Source organism: Sapajus apella, unplaced genomic scaffold (genome assembly GCF_009761245.1).
Source record: "Sapajus apella isolate SASKATOON/1434 unplaced genomic scaffold, GSC_monkey_1.0 scaffold30, whole genome shotgun sequence".
NCBI lineage: Eukaryota > Metazoa > Chordata > Mammalia > Primates > Cebidae > Sapajus > Sapajus apella.
The window spans coordinates 4,755,033-4,772,159 of record NW_022436970.1 but is presented as its reverse complement, the minus strand read 5'-3'; the positions used below and the strand labels follow the sequence as shown (position 1 = coordinate 4,772,159).

General features: G+C 45.6%; 1 pseudogene; it reads right to left on the bottom strand.

Annotated features, from left to right (window-relative positions):
- Nucleotides 1-10,169: 10,169 nt before the first annotated feature.
- LOC116561884 lies at nucleotides 10,170-10,270 on the bottom strand (annotated as a pseudogene).
- Between the last annotated feature and the right edge of the window lie 6,857 nt (nucleotides 10,271-17,127).

Sequence of the window (17,127 nt, the reverse complement as noted above, 5' to 3'; positions counted from 1 at the left end):
TTGTCGTGAAAAAAAATTAATCCTCATAGGACAATTTAATAATGTCTATCAAATGTTTAGCATGAAACATTTAGCAAAATTACAAGTAGTTAACAAAATAAATAGTGAACGTATAAATATTTAGCAAAATTACAAGTGATCTTATTATTTCACTTAGCAACGGTATTTGTAGGACTTTATCCAACAGCTATATATACATATGTGCAAAACAATAGATATGAAAGGTGATTTGTTTCAGCATTTCTTTTAAGAGCAAAATATGGAAAACGATCTGATGTCCACAAATGCCACCCTACTCTATCTGGTGGAATACTATGCAGCTATTAAAAAGAGAGCACTCTTATATATTCCTATGCAAGGATGTATAAGACATATTGTTAAAAACAAAAACAAAACAAAAATGCAAACTGCAGAACTGTGTATATGTAGTAGTTCTTGACTTTGGATGCACATTAGAAATCCCCTGGGGAGAAGCCAAGCTGTCAGAATGGAGTGCAGTGGTGTGATCATGGTTAGCTGCAGTGTCAATCTCCCATGCGCGAACGATCCTCCTACCTCAGCCTCTGGAGTAGCTGGAACTACAGGTGTGCAACACCATGGCCGGCTAATTTATTTATGTATTTATTTTGTAGAGAAGGGATCTTGCTTTGTTGCCCAGGCTGGTCTGCCTCCCAAAATGTTAACATTACAGGAGTGAGCCACCATGCTCAGCCCTAAAAAGAAATGATTTTTAAATCATTTTTCAGGCAGATCCATCTTTCTGTTTAGCCTAGAAATGGAGCTACATCATTCTGACTGTGGGAGATATAAGAAAGGCAATACTTCCTTTTTTTTTCCTTTTTTGAGATGGAGTCTTGCTCTGTTGCCCAGCCTGGAGTGCAGTGGCATGGTCTTGGCTCACCGCAACCTCCGCCTCCCGGGTTCAAGCAATTCTCCTGCCTCAGCATTCTGAGTACCTGGGATTACAGGTGCTGGCCACCACACTCAACTAATTTTTGTATTTTTATTTATTTTATTTTATTTTTTGAGATGGAGTCTTGCTCTGTTACCTAGGCTGGAATACAGTGGCACAAACTCAGCTCACTGCAACCTCCGCCTCCCGGGTTCAAGCGATTCTCCTGCCTCAGCCTCCCAAGTAGCTGAGACTACAGGTCCCTGCCACCACGCCTGGATAATTTTTGTATTTTTAGTAGAGACGGGTTTCACCATTTGGACAGGCTGGCCTCAAACTCCTGATCTTGTGACTTACCCACCTTAGCCTCCCAAAGTGCTAGGATTCCAGGCATGAGGCACTGCACCTGGCTAATTTTTATATTTTTAGTAGAGACGGGGTTTATTACATATTGGCCAGGCTGGTCTCAAACTCCTGCCCTTGTGATCTGTCCACCTCAGCCTCTCAAAGTGCTGAGATTACAGGTGTGAGCCACTGCCCCTGGCCAGAAAGACAATACTTCTTATCGATTAATCAAAGTAAAAATTTGTCCATCCATTCATCCATTCATTCGTCCATCAGTCCGTCCATCCATCCATCCATCTGTATGCATGCAATACAAAAGTGATGTGTACAGAATATTTTGCATTTTTTGAGACAGAGCCTCGCTGTCGCCAGGCTGGAGTGCGGTGGCACCATCTCGGCTCACTGCAACCTCTGTCTCTTGGGTTCAAGCAATTCTCCTGCCTCAGCCTCCCAAGTAGCTGGGACTACAGGCACGTGGCACCATGCTCGGCTAATTTTTGTATTTTTCAGTAGAGACAGGATTTTGCCATGTTGGCCAGATTGATCTTGAACTCCTACTTCAAGTGATCCACCTGCCTTGGTCTCCCAAAATGTTGGGATTGATTACAGGCATAAGCCACTGTGCCCGGCCTTATTTTGCTTTCTTAAATACTTCAAATTCCCTGCACCAAGAAGATGAAAAAGTGAAAAACTCATGGATGGGAAATTTCTTTTTTTGCTTTTTTTTTGTGTGTGTGTGAGATGGAGTTTTGCTCTTGTTGCCCAGGCTGGAGTGCTATGGCGCAATCTTGGCTCACCGCAACCTCCGCCTCCTGAGTTCAAGCAATTCTCGTGCCTCAACCTCCTGAGTAGCTGGGATTACAGATGTGTGCCACCACGCCTGGCTAATTTTGGTATATTATTAGTAGAGACAGGGTTTCACTATGTTGGCCGGGCTGGTCTTGAACTCCTGACTTCGGTGATTTGCCTGCCTCGGCTTTCCAAATTGCTGGGATTACAGGTGTGAGCCACCACGCCTGGCGGAAATTTCAAACTGACTGACATCTTGTGTTTTCCTCCCAGGGACAGGTACAAGAGGGTGTGACTGTGGGAAGGGACACACCAACAATAGGCAAGGGGTCCAGGTTGTTTCTTCCATGAAGGTACCGGTCTGTGGCCTGTTAGGAGCCAGGTGGCACAGCATGAGGTTAGTGGCTGGTGAGCAAGCATTACTGCCTGAACTCTGCCTCCTGTCAGATCAGCGGTGGCATTAGAGTCTCATAGGAGCAGGAACCCTGTTGTTAACTGCGCATGTGCGGGATCTCGGTTTCGTGCTCTGGATGGGAATGTAAGTAATGCCTCATGATCTGAGGTGGAAGTTTCATCTTCCCTCCCTCCAGTCCATGGAAAAATTGTTTTCCATGAAACCGGTCCCTGGTCCGAGAAAAGGTGGAGGACTCCTGCCCTAATTGATCCATTAGACTTTCACATGCTGACAAGATCTCTGTGTTTGTAAATATGAGTTGGATTAAATTTATCATTGGCTCCAATACAATTTTCTCTTCTCTCTCTTTTTGGTAACCCCCAATTCAGGTGCATCTGCAATGCATTCCCAGCAATTCGTTTCAATTTAGTAAATGATGACCGAGTGTCCTCCCATTTAAGGCACTGTGCTAGACACTGGGACAGAAAACTAAATAGGACTTGATCTTGTAGCAGAAGAGAGAGCCAGGCAGTTAACTAGAATTCAGTGTGTTGAATATGACAGTGGAAGTGCCTACACTGCCACAGTCTCCTTCTGAGCAAACAGCCAGTTGGTTGCTTATGCAAAGGTCATCCAACATGGAAACAAATATACTGAATCTCCTGAGGAGGGAGTGATTAATTCAGGCCCGAGGCCACTGTGGGACCAACCAAGGTGACATTGGAATTAATTTGGACTTGAAGAGTGTACAGTTTCACAAGGCAGAGAAAGACGCACTGCAAAGAATGAGGAATATTTGTGAGAATTTGGAGCTGTGCCATTCCTTAGAGTATTAGATTCATGAAAAAAAGTCTGGGCACGGTGGCTTACGCCTGTAATCCTAGCACTTTGAGAGGCCCAGGCGGGCAGATCATCTGAGGTCAGGAGTTCGAGACCAGGCTGACGAATAGGGTAAACCCTCATCTCTAGCCAGCGTGGTGGAGTGCGCCTGTAATCCCAGCTACTTGGGAGGCTGAGACAGGAGAATCACTTAAACCTGGGAGGCAGAGATTGCAGTGAGCCGAGATTGCACCATTGCACTCCAGCCTGGGCGACAAGCACGAAACTCCGTCTCAAAAAGAAAAGAAAAAAAAAAAGACTGTGACTATCACACATCAGGTTAGGGATGGGGGTGCAGGAGAGGAGGTAAACTGGAGGTAGATCGCGGTCAGCTTGGGAGGTGAATTGCTGCCTATTCTGATGAAGAGTCATCAGTGCTTTGTGGGCACGGCAGTGGCGTTACAGATGTGTTCTGGAAGAAAGTTCAGGAACAGGGAAGGGTTGTAGTTTGTAGCTGTGAGACGTAAGGAGGCAGATTAAAAGCTACACAATTTAGTCCTGGCAGTGGCTCATGCCTGTAGTCCCAGCTACTTGAGAGGCTGAGGCAGGAGAATCACTTGAACCTAGGAGCGGAGGGCTGCAGTGAGCAAAGATCGCGCCACTGCACTCCAGCCTGCTGGCAGAGTGAGACTCCCATCTCCAAAATAAAATAAAGGGAACCATTCTGCACTTGGCTGAAGTGGGCATTTTCTTATCAGGAGAGGAGTAACCCAGGGATTCTCCATTGGAGACAGGGTGGGTGCTCTCCCCTCCATCTTCCCTTCTTGGAAACTTTGAGATCTTGTGTTATTCTTGGAAATGTAATGCATATAAATAGAATGGGAGGAGGGAAAAAGAAAAGGTGGAGAACCATATCAGAAAGCTGCTTGTAATATATATTTCTGATCTTACTTTTTCTAACTTGTACAGCTTGATGGCTGTGAGCAAATATTTCCACTAGGAATCTGTTGATATTTCCTCCACTCTTCTTTTTCTGTCCTATGTTTTTTCTGCCTAGTCTTTCAGTGTCAATCTTGTCTTAATTTCAATATGCATTCTGTCCTCATGCATAAATTAGGTATGGTTTTCTGCTTTTTATTTGAAATTGTCTATTTCTATTGTAAATTACACCAATCAAAATGTCCAGTTTGCTGCTTTTCTCCAGACATGTTTGCTTTTATTACCAATTCATAAATTAAAAGTCAACTGCTATCACTCCCAAAGATTAAAAAGATAAAAGCCTGTAATTTGGTGGACACCGATCATCAAATCCGCATGATACACTGAAGAACTGGCTTTGCAACGCTGCAGTCCTCCTCTTGGGTTGGTGAGGAAGAATGTATCATTAGAGGGGATCCCGAGCTTTTAGCATCTCAGTAGTGCCGGTACAGCTGGGAATCCAAGACGAAATGTGAACGCAGGCATTGTGAGGCAGAATTCGAGCTGTGCGGTCATCAGCCAGATGATCTGTGACACACAGATGCTAGCTTTTTTTTTTTTTTGTGATAACCACCAAAATAGAAACACAAATTTTACACTCTCAAAGAACACTCAGGGCCCTTAGTGGAGAAATGGCTACATCGTGCTAGTTATGAATTCTGTTGTTTTTGGTGGCCACAATTTACCGTAATCCCTCTTAACCACGGTTTCACTTTCCACAGTTTCAGTTACCTTCGGTTAACTAAGGTCCAAAAATATTAAATGGAAAATTCCAGAAACAAGCAATTCATAAGCTTTAAGTTGCACCTGCCATTCTGAATAGTGTGGTGAAGTCTCGCACCTGCAGCGGGATTCCTCCCTTTGTCCAGCATCTCCATGTCATAGATGGCCCCTGTCATGTCACATTTTCTTCTCGGTTATCAGACTGGCTGTCCCTGTACTGCAGTGTTTGGGTTCAAGTCATCCTATTTCACTTCATGATGCTGGCGGGGCGTCGTGGCTCACACCTGTAACTCCAGCATTTTGGGAGGCCAAGGTGGGTGGATCACCTGAGGCCAGGAGTTCAAGACAAGCCTGGCCAACATGGTGAAACCTCATCTTTACTAAAAATAGAAAAATTAGCCAGGGATGTTGGTGCATGCCTATAATTCCAGCCACTCAGGAGGCTGAGGTGGGGGAATCACTTGAGCCCAGAAGGCAGAGGTTGCTGTGAGCTCTCTGTCTCAAAAAAAAAAAAAAAAAAAAGAAAAGAAAAGAAAAAAATAATGATGCTGGCAATTTGGATATGCCAAAGAGAAGCTGTAAAGTGCTTGTTTAGGTGAAAGTTCTCGATTTAGGAAAGAGAAAAACCGTTGCTGAGGCTGCTAAGATGTACAGTGAGAATGAATCTCATATCTGTGAAATTGTGAAGAAGGAAAAAGAAATTCATGCTAGCTTTGTGGTGGCACATTAAACTGCAAAAGCTGTGGCCACATTGCTTGATAAATGTTTAGTTAAGATTTTGAAAAGGCATTAAAATTTTGGGTGGAAGATATGAACTCAAACGCTTCTGTTTTCAGTTTTTTCTTTTTTTTTTTTTTTTTTGAGACAGAGTGTCACTCTGTAGCCCAAGCTGGAGTGCAGTGGCATCATTTCAGCTCACTGCAGCCTCTGGCTCCTGGGTTCAAGCAATTCTCCCACCTCAGCCTCCTGAGTAGCTGGGTTTACAGGCGCCTGCCACCACACCTGGCTAATTTTTGCAGTTTTAGTAGAGACAGATGGGGTTTCCCCATGTAGGCCAGGCTGGTCTCAAACTCCTGACCTCAGGTGATCCACCTGCTTCAGCCTCCTAAAATGCTAGGATTACAGGTGTGAGCCACCGCACCCAGCCGCAGCCTTATTTTTCAAAAAAAGAAAAAAATATATATTTTTTTACTATTTGTAACATTTTAAATATATTACGGTTTTTGGCCGGGCACAGTGGCTCACGCCTGTAATCCCAGCAAGCTGGGAGGTCGAGGTGGGCAGATCATGAGGTAAGGAGTTTGAAACCAGCCTGGCCAACATGGTGAGACCCCAACTCTACTAAAAGTACAAAAATTAGCTAGGTGTGGTGGCACATGGCTGTTATCCCAGCTACTCGGGAGGCTGAGGCATGAGAATCACTTGATCCCGGGAGGCAGAGGTTGCAGTGAGCCAAGATCGTACCACCGCACTCCAGCCTGGCGACAGACTGAGACTCCATTAAAAAAAAAAAAATTATATATATATATATATATATTTTTTTTTTTTCCACTTTGTCTCACTAGTATCAAACATGTTTCTATTGATGGCAGTTGGGTTTGGTACCATTGGGTTCAGGCATCCACTGGCGGTTTTGGGGTGTATCCCTGCAAATAATGGGGGACTACTATCCTTTTCTGCTCATGTTTAGATTCAGTTAATGCTTTAAAATTGTGCAATGTGGCTGGGCGTGTTGGCTCATGCCTGTAATCCCAGCACTTTGGGAGGCTGAGGCGAGGGATCGATCACAAGGTCAGGAGATTTGAGAGCAGCCTGGCCAACATGGTGAAACCCCATCTCCACTAAAAACACAAAAAAACACAACATCTCCAGGCATGGTGGCGCACACCTGTAATCCCAACTTCGTGGGAGGCTGAGGCAGGAGAATTGCTTGAACCCAGAAGGTGGAGGTCGCAGTGAGCCGAGATTGCACCACTGCACTGCAGCCTGGACGACAGAATGAGACTGTCTTGTAAAAATAAAAATAAAATAAAATTATGAAATCTGCAGGGGCCAAGTGTGGTGGCTCACCCAAGGAAAGTTGGACAAGGCTTAAATAGTTAGAAAACTCAATCTAGCCGGGCGCGGTGGCTCACGCCTGTAATCCCAGCACTTTGGGAGGCCGAGGCAGGTGGATCACGAGGTCAAGAGATCGAGACCATCCTGGTCAACATGATGAAACCCCGTCTCTACTAAAAATACAAAAAATCAGCTGGGCATGGTGGCACGTGCCTGTAATCCCAGCTACTCAGGAGGCTGAGGCAGGAGAATTGCCTGAACCCAGGAGGCGGAGGTTGCGGTGAGCCGAGATCGCGCCATTGCACTCCAGCCTGGGTAACATGAGTGAAACTCCGTCTCAAAAAAAAAAAAAAAAAAAAAAAAAAGGAAACTCAATCTAACCAGGTGTGGCATGTGATACCAAAAAACAACAAAAAAAGAAAACTCAACTAAAATGGGAGGTATGAAAGTAAGTATTTGCAAACGAAAACATAGAGGATATCCCACAGCAGCCTGAATAGAGAGTTTGCTCACAAAGAATCCTGGATTACCTGGCGTGGAGACTACAAATATGACTAGCAGATAAATGTGCCTATTTTTTCACCATGTTTTGGCAGCAGCAACTTCAAAAGAAAATCTATGATAAAGTTTGATAAGGCTATCAAACTTCATTAGTCCAATTGACTGTTTTCAAAATAGGTCCATTTTCCCAGCTACTTAGCAAGATGAGGCAGGAGGATCCTTTGAGCACACGAGTTCGAAGCCACTCTGGGCAACATAATGAGACTCCCATATTAAAAAAAAAAAAAAAGAAAAAAAAAGCAATTTTAAAAAAAATTGTCAGCCAGGCTCGAGCCTGTAATCCCAGCACTTTGGGGGGCCGAGGTGGGCAGATAATGAGGTCAAGAGATCGAGACCATCCTGGCCAACATGGTGAAACTCCGTCTCTACTAAAACCACAAAAAATTAGTTGGGCATGGTGGCATGCCCTGTGATCCCAGCTACTCAGGAGGCTAAGGAAGGAGAATCGCTTTAACCCAGGAGGCGGAGCTTGCAGTGAGCCAAGATTTCGCCGTTGCATTCCAGACTGGGCAACAGAGGGAGACATGTCTCAAAAAAAAGAAATTAATTAGTTAAAATAAATAAATAGTCCAACGGCATCCTCATCTTCTCCTAACAAGACACCAGGAAATCTCCGGAATAAAAATTGATATAAATAACTCTCAGTTAATTTAAAATCCCACGTGGGTTCTCTCCTTGCATTCTGACTTTTCCTTATTTTGCTACTGGCTTCTGTCACTGGATTTTCAGGGAGTGGCAAGGAAACAAGGGGAGACCAGCAAGTCTATTTTAGCTTCCTGCTAGAGGATTTTGAGAAAGAACTGGTCAAGGGATTTTGAAAGTTGTTTTAGGATGATCCCTGGGTTCGTTTTTTTTTTTTTTTTTAAAATGGAGTCTCACTCTGTTGCCCAGGCTAGGGTGCAGTGGTGAGATCTCGGCTCACTGCAACCTCCACCTCCCAGGTTCAAGCAATTCTCCTACCTCAGCCTCCTGAGTAGCTGGGATTACAGGCATGCACCACCACACCTGGCTATTTTTTTTGTATTTTTAGTAGAGACAGGGTTTCACCATTTGGCCAGGCTGGTCTCCAACTCCTGACCTTGTGATCCACCCTCCTTGGCCTCCCAAAGTGCTGGGATTACAGGCATGAGCCACCAAGCCTGCCAGACCCATGGGTTTTAATGAGCTCAGCAATGGGTGTTGAGACAAGGAAATAATAATAATAATAAAGAGAATTAAGCAATCTAGCTCAATAAACAGTATATCCAAATAATCACACTGGGATTTGTTTTGTTTTTTAAATTTAATATATTTTTTATATTAAAAAAAAGTACCGGTGGATTTCACCATGTTGGCCAGGCTGGTCTCAAATTCCTGACCTCAAGTAATCCACCTGCCTCAGCCTCCCAAAGTGCTGGAATTACAGGAGCCAGCCACCATGCCCCACGTGTTTTACTTGTTTCTAGAGATGCAGGCCTCGCTATGTTGCCCAGGCTGAAGTCAAATCCCTGGGCCCAAGGGATCCTCCTACCTCAGCTTCCTGAGCTGGGTTTATAAGAGTGCTACCACCCGAGGCCAGGATTTGATTTTAATTCCAATTCTAAAATCCTTTCTCTGCCTGGAGGTTCTTGCCTCATGGTCTTTAGGGAACTGCTTCTCTGAGCAGGCCTTGAACGTTTCTTGGCCTTCAACAGGCCCCTAGTGCCGGGTGTGGTGGCTCAGGCCTGCAATCCCAACACTTTGGGAGGCTGAGGTAGGTGGATCACTTGAGGTCAGGAGTTCGAGACCAGCCTGGCCAACATGGTGAAACCCTGTCTCTACTAAAAATACATATAAAACCATTTGATCTCGTGAGAACTTATTGTCATGAGAACCCTATAAGGAGCTACTTAATCTCCAGCCTGAGAATAATAATAATTAGGAAAATGACCTCTCTTTTCCCCGGTTCCACAAGGATTGTGACTTTCTTAGGCCCCGTCAGCAATCTCCTCTCTGCTGTCTTCACATAGAAAGGTTTTAAACTCATAATGATAAACATGTCAGTCAGAGAGGGTAAAAAAATGACCTTGATGGAAAGAGAGTAAAATCCTCCCTGGACAATTTCAACGCAGATGGCTGCCTTTCAAAGAAGAAATCTTAAAAAAGAGAGATCAACAGAAAACTCATAAACAGCATAATAAAACATATTTTCAAATGAGGGTTGCTGCTCAGCTGTAAAACCTCATTGAAGTCTAATCGTGATAAAAGACTTTGAAATAAAACCTAGCTGCAAATTAGGAATGCCTACAAATGTAGTAATTTCTACCTAAGAGGCTTTGTGTCCAAACATGTCATTTGAGACTCAAGCAGACAAAGGAGAATGCCCTTGGAAACAGGGCTGCCATTCAGCCCGGCAGCCCGAGGGCATTGGATTTCCTCACTGGGCTCAATAACATTTTCAGCCACATTAGGCACCAGCTTCAGACCTGGTGGGAAGCAAATTTAAGTGTCTCTTTTAGTGAAAAACAAAGAGAATGCTGTATTTCACAAAAGAAAGAAATTCGATCACTCTTTGGATTGGCAGACCTGGAGTCTTAATGAATAAATTTGACAGTAGCTTGTGCTTCCAGAAGTTGATTCATTTTATTATTTTAAACTATGGGATGCTTCATGAGTTTTTGTGTCATCCTTGCAAAGGGGCCGTGCGAATCGTATTGTTCCAATTTTAGTACGTGTGCTGCCAAAGCAAGCACAAAAGTTGATTCTGAAAGACATTTTTGGGCTCAGGAAACTTAACCCAAAGGGATGAAATGCCCCAGATCTTCTACTGAGCAAAAATTCTTCAACAGCCTCGGAAAATGTTTATTCTACTCACATTTAACTTTGTATTCCTGGGGATGAATAAATGAATGAATGAATGGTCAGTCCTATAAACAGAGGCAGTCCGGTGGTGCAGATAGAGTACTAGATGATTCAACTCACAATTCATTCATACATTCAAGCATATAGTTAATTTGAAGATATAAACTGATTGCTGCCATGTGCCAGGGATTTGACATACAGAGTTAGCAAGAGAGATCTGTGGCGAGACACAGAAATGGGGCATCTGGGGTGGGGAGTGGAGGTTCTCACGCCTATAGGTAGAGAAGCAGAAAGTCTTTGGGAGAGGCAGAGAGGAGAAGGAAGGGAGCTGTGAGTGCAGGGAGGGTATGCAACAATGGGTAAAGACACAAGATCCAAGAGCAGGGAGGCCTCTGGTCCAACAAGCAAAATATAAATGAAAAGACTAAGAAACCAAGGATTGAAGGGTGAACGGAAAAGATTTACTATCAAGCAAAGGACCCTAGACCAGTCTAGAGTCTAGGCTCTAGGGGATGAGTTTCAGGAAGGAGAAATGATATCTTTTAAAGCTGAAGGATCATGAATAATCTCTGTCCCAATTTAGGAGAGCAAAGTCTCTGAGTGTGGCTGAGGGGCTAGTGCATTAGATAGCCCTTGGACTTGCCAGAGAGAATCAGCTGTGGGTGTTGGTATCTCTCAGCTCCCTCCACTGTGTACATGAGGTGCCCAGCTGGGATCATGGCATCCAGTTAGGCCTACACAGTTGTCAGCAGGCCAGGGGCCAGGTCAGGATTTATCATGGCAAGGACAGTAGACAGAAATTGCCTGGGGAGATCCTCTGACCCCAATAATTCTTGCTCTTGCATATATTCCAAGACACTTGTGGTAGAAAAAATCCTAAAATGACCCCATTCATGAGATTTCCTGTTCTCATCCCATGGTCTAGGAATATCCTGATTATGTTCCATTACCTGACAAAAAGTGATTTTGCAGATGTCGTGAAGGTCACTAATCAATCGATTCAGAGTTAATCAAAGGGGGATTATCTGGGGGGCCTAATCTAATCACAAATCCATTAAAGCAGAGAGTTTTATCCAGTTGATGGCAAAAAGGGAGGCCAGAGAGATTGAAAGCATGAGAAGAATTTGATGCACCTTAAAGATGGAGGAGGTCACAGGTAAGGACCAAAGAGTAGCCTCTAGGAGCTGAGAGTGACCCCTGGCTGACAGCCCACAAGGTAGCAGGGACCTCAGTCTCACAGCTGCACAGAACTGAAGTTTGCCAACAAGCTGGATGAGCTTGGAGCAGCTTCTTCCCGAGAGTCCAGCCTAGCCAATATCTTGGTGTTAGTCATGTGATACCAGCGCAGAGAACCCAGATGGGCCTGCCCACACTTTTGACCTACAAAACTGTGAGTTTTTCAATAGGTGCTGGTTTCAACACCTATCTGGTGTTTGTGGTAATTTGTTTATTGTTTTTAGAGAAGGGGTCTCCCTATGTTACCCAGGCTGGAGGGCAGTGGCTATTCCCAGGCACAATCCCACTCCTGATCAGCACGGGAGTTCTGACCTGCTCTTTTCTGGCCTGGGCCGATTCACCCCTTCTTAGGCAACCTAGAGGTCCCTCACTTCCAAGAGGTCACCACATTGATGCCAAATTTAGCACAGATACCTGATCGGCATAGCACAGACGGCCCGGAACTCCTGGGCTCAAGCCATCCTCTGGCTTCAGCCTCTGAGTAGCTGGGGCTACAGGTGCACACCACCATGCCCCGCAGTGATGATTTGTCATGCAGCAATGGAAAATTAACACAACCTTCTGTGAGTCCGACATTGGGCTGGATGGAATAGAGACATTGCTGCAGCTTTAATCTTGTGAGGCCAACCAATGTAGGCTGGCACAGAGAAACGCAGGATGAAAGGCCAGATGAGCGGGGCATGGGAATCACTGACAAATCACTTCAGAGATGTTCTGAGAAGAGACAGGGGGCAGCCAGGTGCAGTGGCTCACGCCTGTAATCCCAGCACTTTGGGAGCCCGAAGTGGGCAGATCACCTGAGGTCAGAAGTTTGGGACCAGCCTGGCTAACATGGTGAAACCTCATCTGTATGAAGAATACAAAAATCTGCCAGGCATGGTGTGTGCCTGTAATCCCAGCTACTCGGGAGGCTGAGGAAGAAGAATCACTTGAACCCAGGAGGCAGAGGTTGCAGTGAGCCGAGATCACTCCAGCCTGGGCAACAGAGCAAGACTTGGTCTCAAAAAAAAAAAAAAAAAAAAAAAAAAAAAAAAAAAAAAAAAAAAAAAAGAAAGAAAAAAAGAGTGAGAGAGAGCAATGGGATATGGTGATGAGGATGGTGTCAGGGATGAGCTTGGTGACTCCAATGATAACATAAACCCCAACATTTAGGTGGTCCTGGATCCCCAAAGATGCTCTATGGAGAGATGGGTACACATAGAGGAGCAAGTTCTTGCTTTTGTTTTTGCATAAAAATCAATGGGAGAAATAAAAAATCAAGAAGCAAAGGTAGGGCGTGGTGGCTCATGCTTGTAATCTCAGTACTTTGGGAGGCCAAGGTGGGTGGATCACAAGGCCAAGAGCTGGAGACCAGCCTGGCCAATATGCTGAAACCCTGTCTCCACTAAAAAGACAAAAATCAGCCAGGGAGCCTGTAGTCCCAGCTACTCAGGAGGCTGAGGCAGGAGAATTGCTTGAACCTGGGAGGCAGAGGTTGCAGTGAGCTGAGATTGTTCCAGTGCACTCCAGCCTGGCGCCTGGTGACAAAGTGAGACTCTGTCTCAAAAATAAACAAATAAATAGGCTGGGCACGATGGCTCATGCCTGTAATCCCAGCACTTTGGGAGGCCGAGGCGGGTGAATCACGAGGTCAAGAGTTTGAGACCAGCCTGGCCAACATGGTGAAACCCCATCTCTACTAAAAATGCAAAAATTAGCTGGGCTTGGTGGTGCATGCCTGTAATCCCAGCTACTCGGGAGGCCGAGGCAGGAGAATCACTTGAACCTGGGACAAGGAGATTGCAGTGAGTCGAGATCTTGCCACTGCACTCTGGCCTGGCGACAGAGTGAGACTCCATCTCAAAATAAATAAATAAGTAAATAAATAAGTAAGTAAATAAATAAATAAATAAATGGAATGTTTAGGAACCCTGGGGAGATTAAGCTGTCAGCCAGCTGAGGCAGACACTCTTTTTTTTTTTTTTTTTTGTCTTTTTTCAGTGGAATCTTACTTACTCTGTCGCTCAGGCTGGAGTGCAGTGGCATGATCTTGACTCACTGAAACCTCTGCCTCCTGGGTTCAAGCGATTCTTCTGTCTCAGCCTCCCAAGCAGCTGGGATTACAGGCAACTGCCGCCATGCTAATTTTCGTATTTTTAGTAGAGATGGGTTTTCACCATGTTGGCCAAGTTGGTCTTGAACTCCTGATCTCAGGTGATCCACCCGCCTCAGCCTCCCAAAGTGCTGAGATTACAGGCGTGAACCACTGCGCCTGGTCGACCCTCTCTAGAAAATAGATTAATTTCTTCTTTTTATCTCTGCAGACACTTCCCCAGGACCCCTAAAGGATGAGGATGTCAGCAAAGAAAATATTCCTACTACCGACTTCTCGCTCTCTGAAGGGTGAGAGGTGGGGAGGGGTTGCAGGGAGTTTGGGCAGTGGCAGATGGGCAGAGGGAAAAGTAGCACTGCTCACTGGACTATGGCCTGAGAGGCCCCCAGAAACATTGCTCGGAAGGGGGCCATCTGCATTGCCAATTAGCATCCCAAGGACCTTGATAAATGGGTGGCAAAAACATCCATTCCCCTTAAGGTTGCTATCTATTTTTTTTTTTTCTGTCACCCAGACTGGAGTGTAGTGATGTGATCATAGCCCACTGCAGCCTCACTCTCCCAAGCTCAAAGAAAAAAAAATTATAGAGACAGGGTCACACTACATTGCCCAGGCTGGTCTTGAACTCCTGGTTTTTTTCTTTTTTTTTTTTGAGACGGAGTTTTGCTCTTGTTACCCAGGCTGGAGTGCAGTGGCGCGATCTTGGCTCACCGCAACCTCCGCCTCCTGGGTTCAGGCAATTCTCTTGCCTCAGCCTCCTGAGTAGCTGGGATTACAGGCACGTGCCACCATGCCCAGCTAATTTTTTGTATTTTTAGTAGAGACGGGGTTTCACCATGTTGACCAGGATGGTCTCGATCTCTTGACCTTGTGATCTGCCCACCTTGGCCTCCCAAAGTGCTGGGATTACAGGCGTGAGCCACCGCGCTCGGCCTTTTTTTTTTTTTTTTTTTGAGACGGAGTCTTGCTCTGTCGCCCAGGCTGGAGTACACTGGTACAATCTCAGCTCACTGCAAGCTCCGCCTCCCGGGTTCAAGTGATTCTCCTGCCTCAGCCTCCTGAGTAGCTGGGATTACAGGTACATGCCACCACGCCTGGCTACTTTTTTGTATTTTTAGTAGAGACAGGGTTTCACCGTGTTAGCCAGGATGGTCTTGATCTTCTGACCTCGGGTGATCCACCTGCCTCGGCCTCCCAAAGCGCTGGGATTATAGGCATGAGCCACCGCGCCCGGCCGAACTTCTGGTTTTACGCGACCTTCCTGCCTTGGTCTCTTAAAGTGTTAGGATTACAGGTGTGAGCCACTGGCCCAGCCTAACATTGCTACATTTCCCAGTTTGCTTTGTTATGACAATGTCTCCCCTTCAGGTTCATAGAACATGTGCCCTCTTCTTTCCCAACCTAAAATATATCATAGGAACAGATTGGCAACCTCACATCATGAAGAAATAATCCAGTGACAGAAAATACAACTGTAGAAATCAATTTCTTAGCTTCCATTCACCTACACATCTACCTTGAGTACCATGGAACCTGTCCTGGGTTTGGGTGTGGGTGGGAAGTTGAGATGGGCCTGGTGCTGATTCAGTTATCAGGGATGACTGTGTCCTTGGAGGCACCTTTCCCTCGTTGGCAGGTATCCTGTGTGCTTTTGTGCAGGGTGTATGCTCAGCCCTTGCGTCAGTCTCCCTTTATGTTTGCCTGCAGAGACGTTTCCTCCTCTCGGCCTGCTGAGGCCTGTTCCTGACCATCTGTCTAGTTTCACATTCAGAATCTCTCCTGCCTACTCTGGGTTGTTTCTGTCTTGTAAATACCCTGCGCTCTCTCTTCCTCTTTCTCATTTATTATTATTATTTTTTGAGACGGAGTTTTGTCTGTTGCCAGGCTGGAGTGCAGTGACACGATCAGGGCTCACTGCAAGCTCTGCCTCCTGAGTTCAAGCAATTCTCCTGCCTCAGCCTTCTGAGTAGCTGAGATTACAGGTGCCTGCCACCATGCCTGGATAATTTTTCTATTTATTTAGTAGAGATGGTTTCCCCATGTTGGCCAGGCTAGTCTCGAAGTCCTGACCTTATGATCCACCTACTTCAGCCTCCCAAAGTGCTGGGATTACAGGCGTAAGCCACAACGCCTGGGCATTTCTTTTTTATTTTTATTTTTTTGAGACTGAGTTTTGCTCTTGTTGCCCAGGCTGCATACAATGGTGCAATCTTGGCTCACTGCAACCTTTGTCTTCCAGGTTCAAATGATTCTCCTGTGTCAGCCTTCTGAGTAGCTGCGATTGCAGGTGTGCACCACCACACCTGGCTAATTTTTCTATTTTTCGTAGAGACGAGGTTTCACCAAGGTGGCCAGGCTGGTCTCGAACTCCTGACCTCAGGTAATCCACCTGTCTCGGTATCCCAAAGTGCTGGGATTATAGGCATGAGCCACCACACTTGGCCTGACATTTCTTTATCTACTAGGCAAATTTCTGCCTGTTCTTCAAGTCTCAGCATAAACTCTAGCTCTATTAAGCTTTTGATGATTCTTTTCGAGGATGAAAACCCTCATGCTCCCACGAAAGCTTGGTTGCCTTAGTGGACTGCAATTGTCTGTCTGTTGGTAAGGCTCTCCCTTAGACTCCGCTAGTTGAGGGAGAGCTCCTTTGTTGTTTTGTTTTCATATTTGTTTGTTTTTTGAGATGGAATCTGTGTGTCACCCAGGCTGGACTATAGTGGAACGATCTCAGCTCACTGTGACCTCTGCCTCCCAGGCTCAAGCGATTCTCTTGCCTTAGCCTCCCAAGTAGCTGGAATTATAGGCGTCTGCCACCACACCCGGCTAATTTTTGTATTTTTAGTAGAGACAGTATTTCGCCACGTTGGCCAGGCTGGTCTCAAGTTCCTAACCACAAGTGATCCACCTGCCTTGTCCTCCCAAAGTGCTGGGATCACAGATGTGAGGCTCCACGCCCAGCCTGTTTTTATATTTGTATTGCTAACATTGATATTTGCTAAGTGAAGGGCTGTAGAGATTGCAAGCTGTCCTGCAGATGGGATGTGTCAAGTGTTTGTCCTGCACAATGCCCAGCGCATCCTCCAACGATGCTCATTAAGTCTTGGGCGTCTCATGGAGAAGGAGTGAACACACTGAGAAAATGCAGAACCCTGGGCCAGGCGCAGTGGCTCACGCCAGTAATCCCAACACTTTGGGAGGCCAAGGTGGGCAGATCACGAGGTCAGAAGATTGAGATCATCTTGGCTAACACGGTGAAACTGCATCTCTACTAAAAACACGAAACATAGGCCGGGCGAGGTGGCTCAAGCCTGTAATCCCAGCACTTTGGGAGGCCGAGGCGGGTGGATCACAAGGTCAAGAGATCGAGACCATCCTGGTCAACATGGTGAAACCCCGTCTCTACTAAAAATACAAAAAATT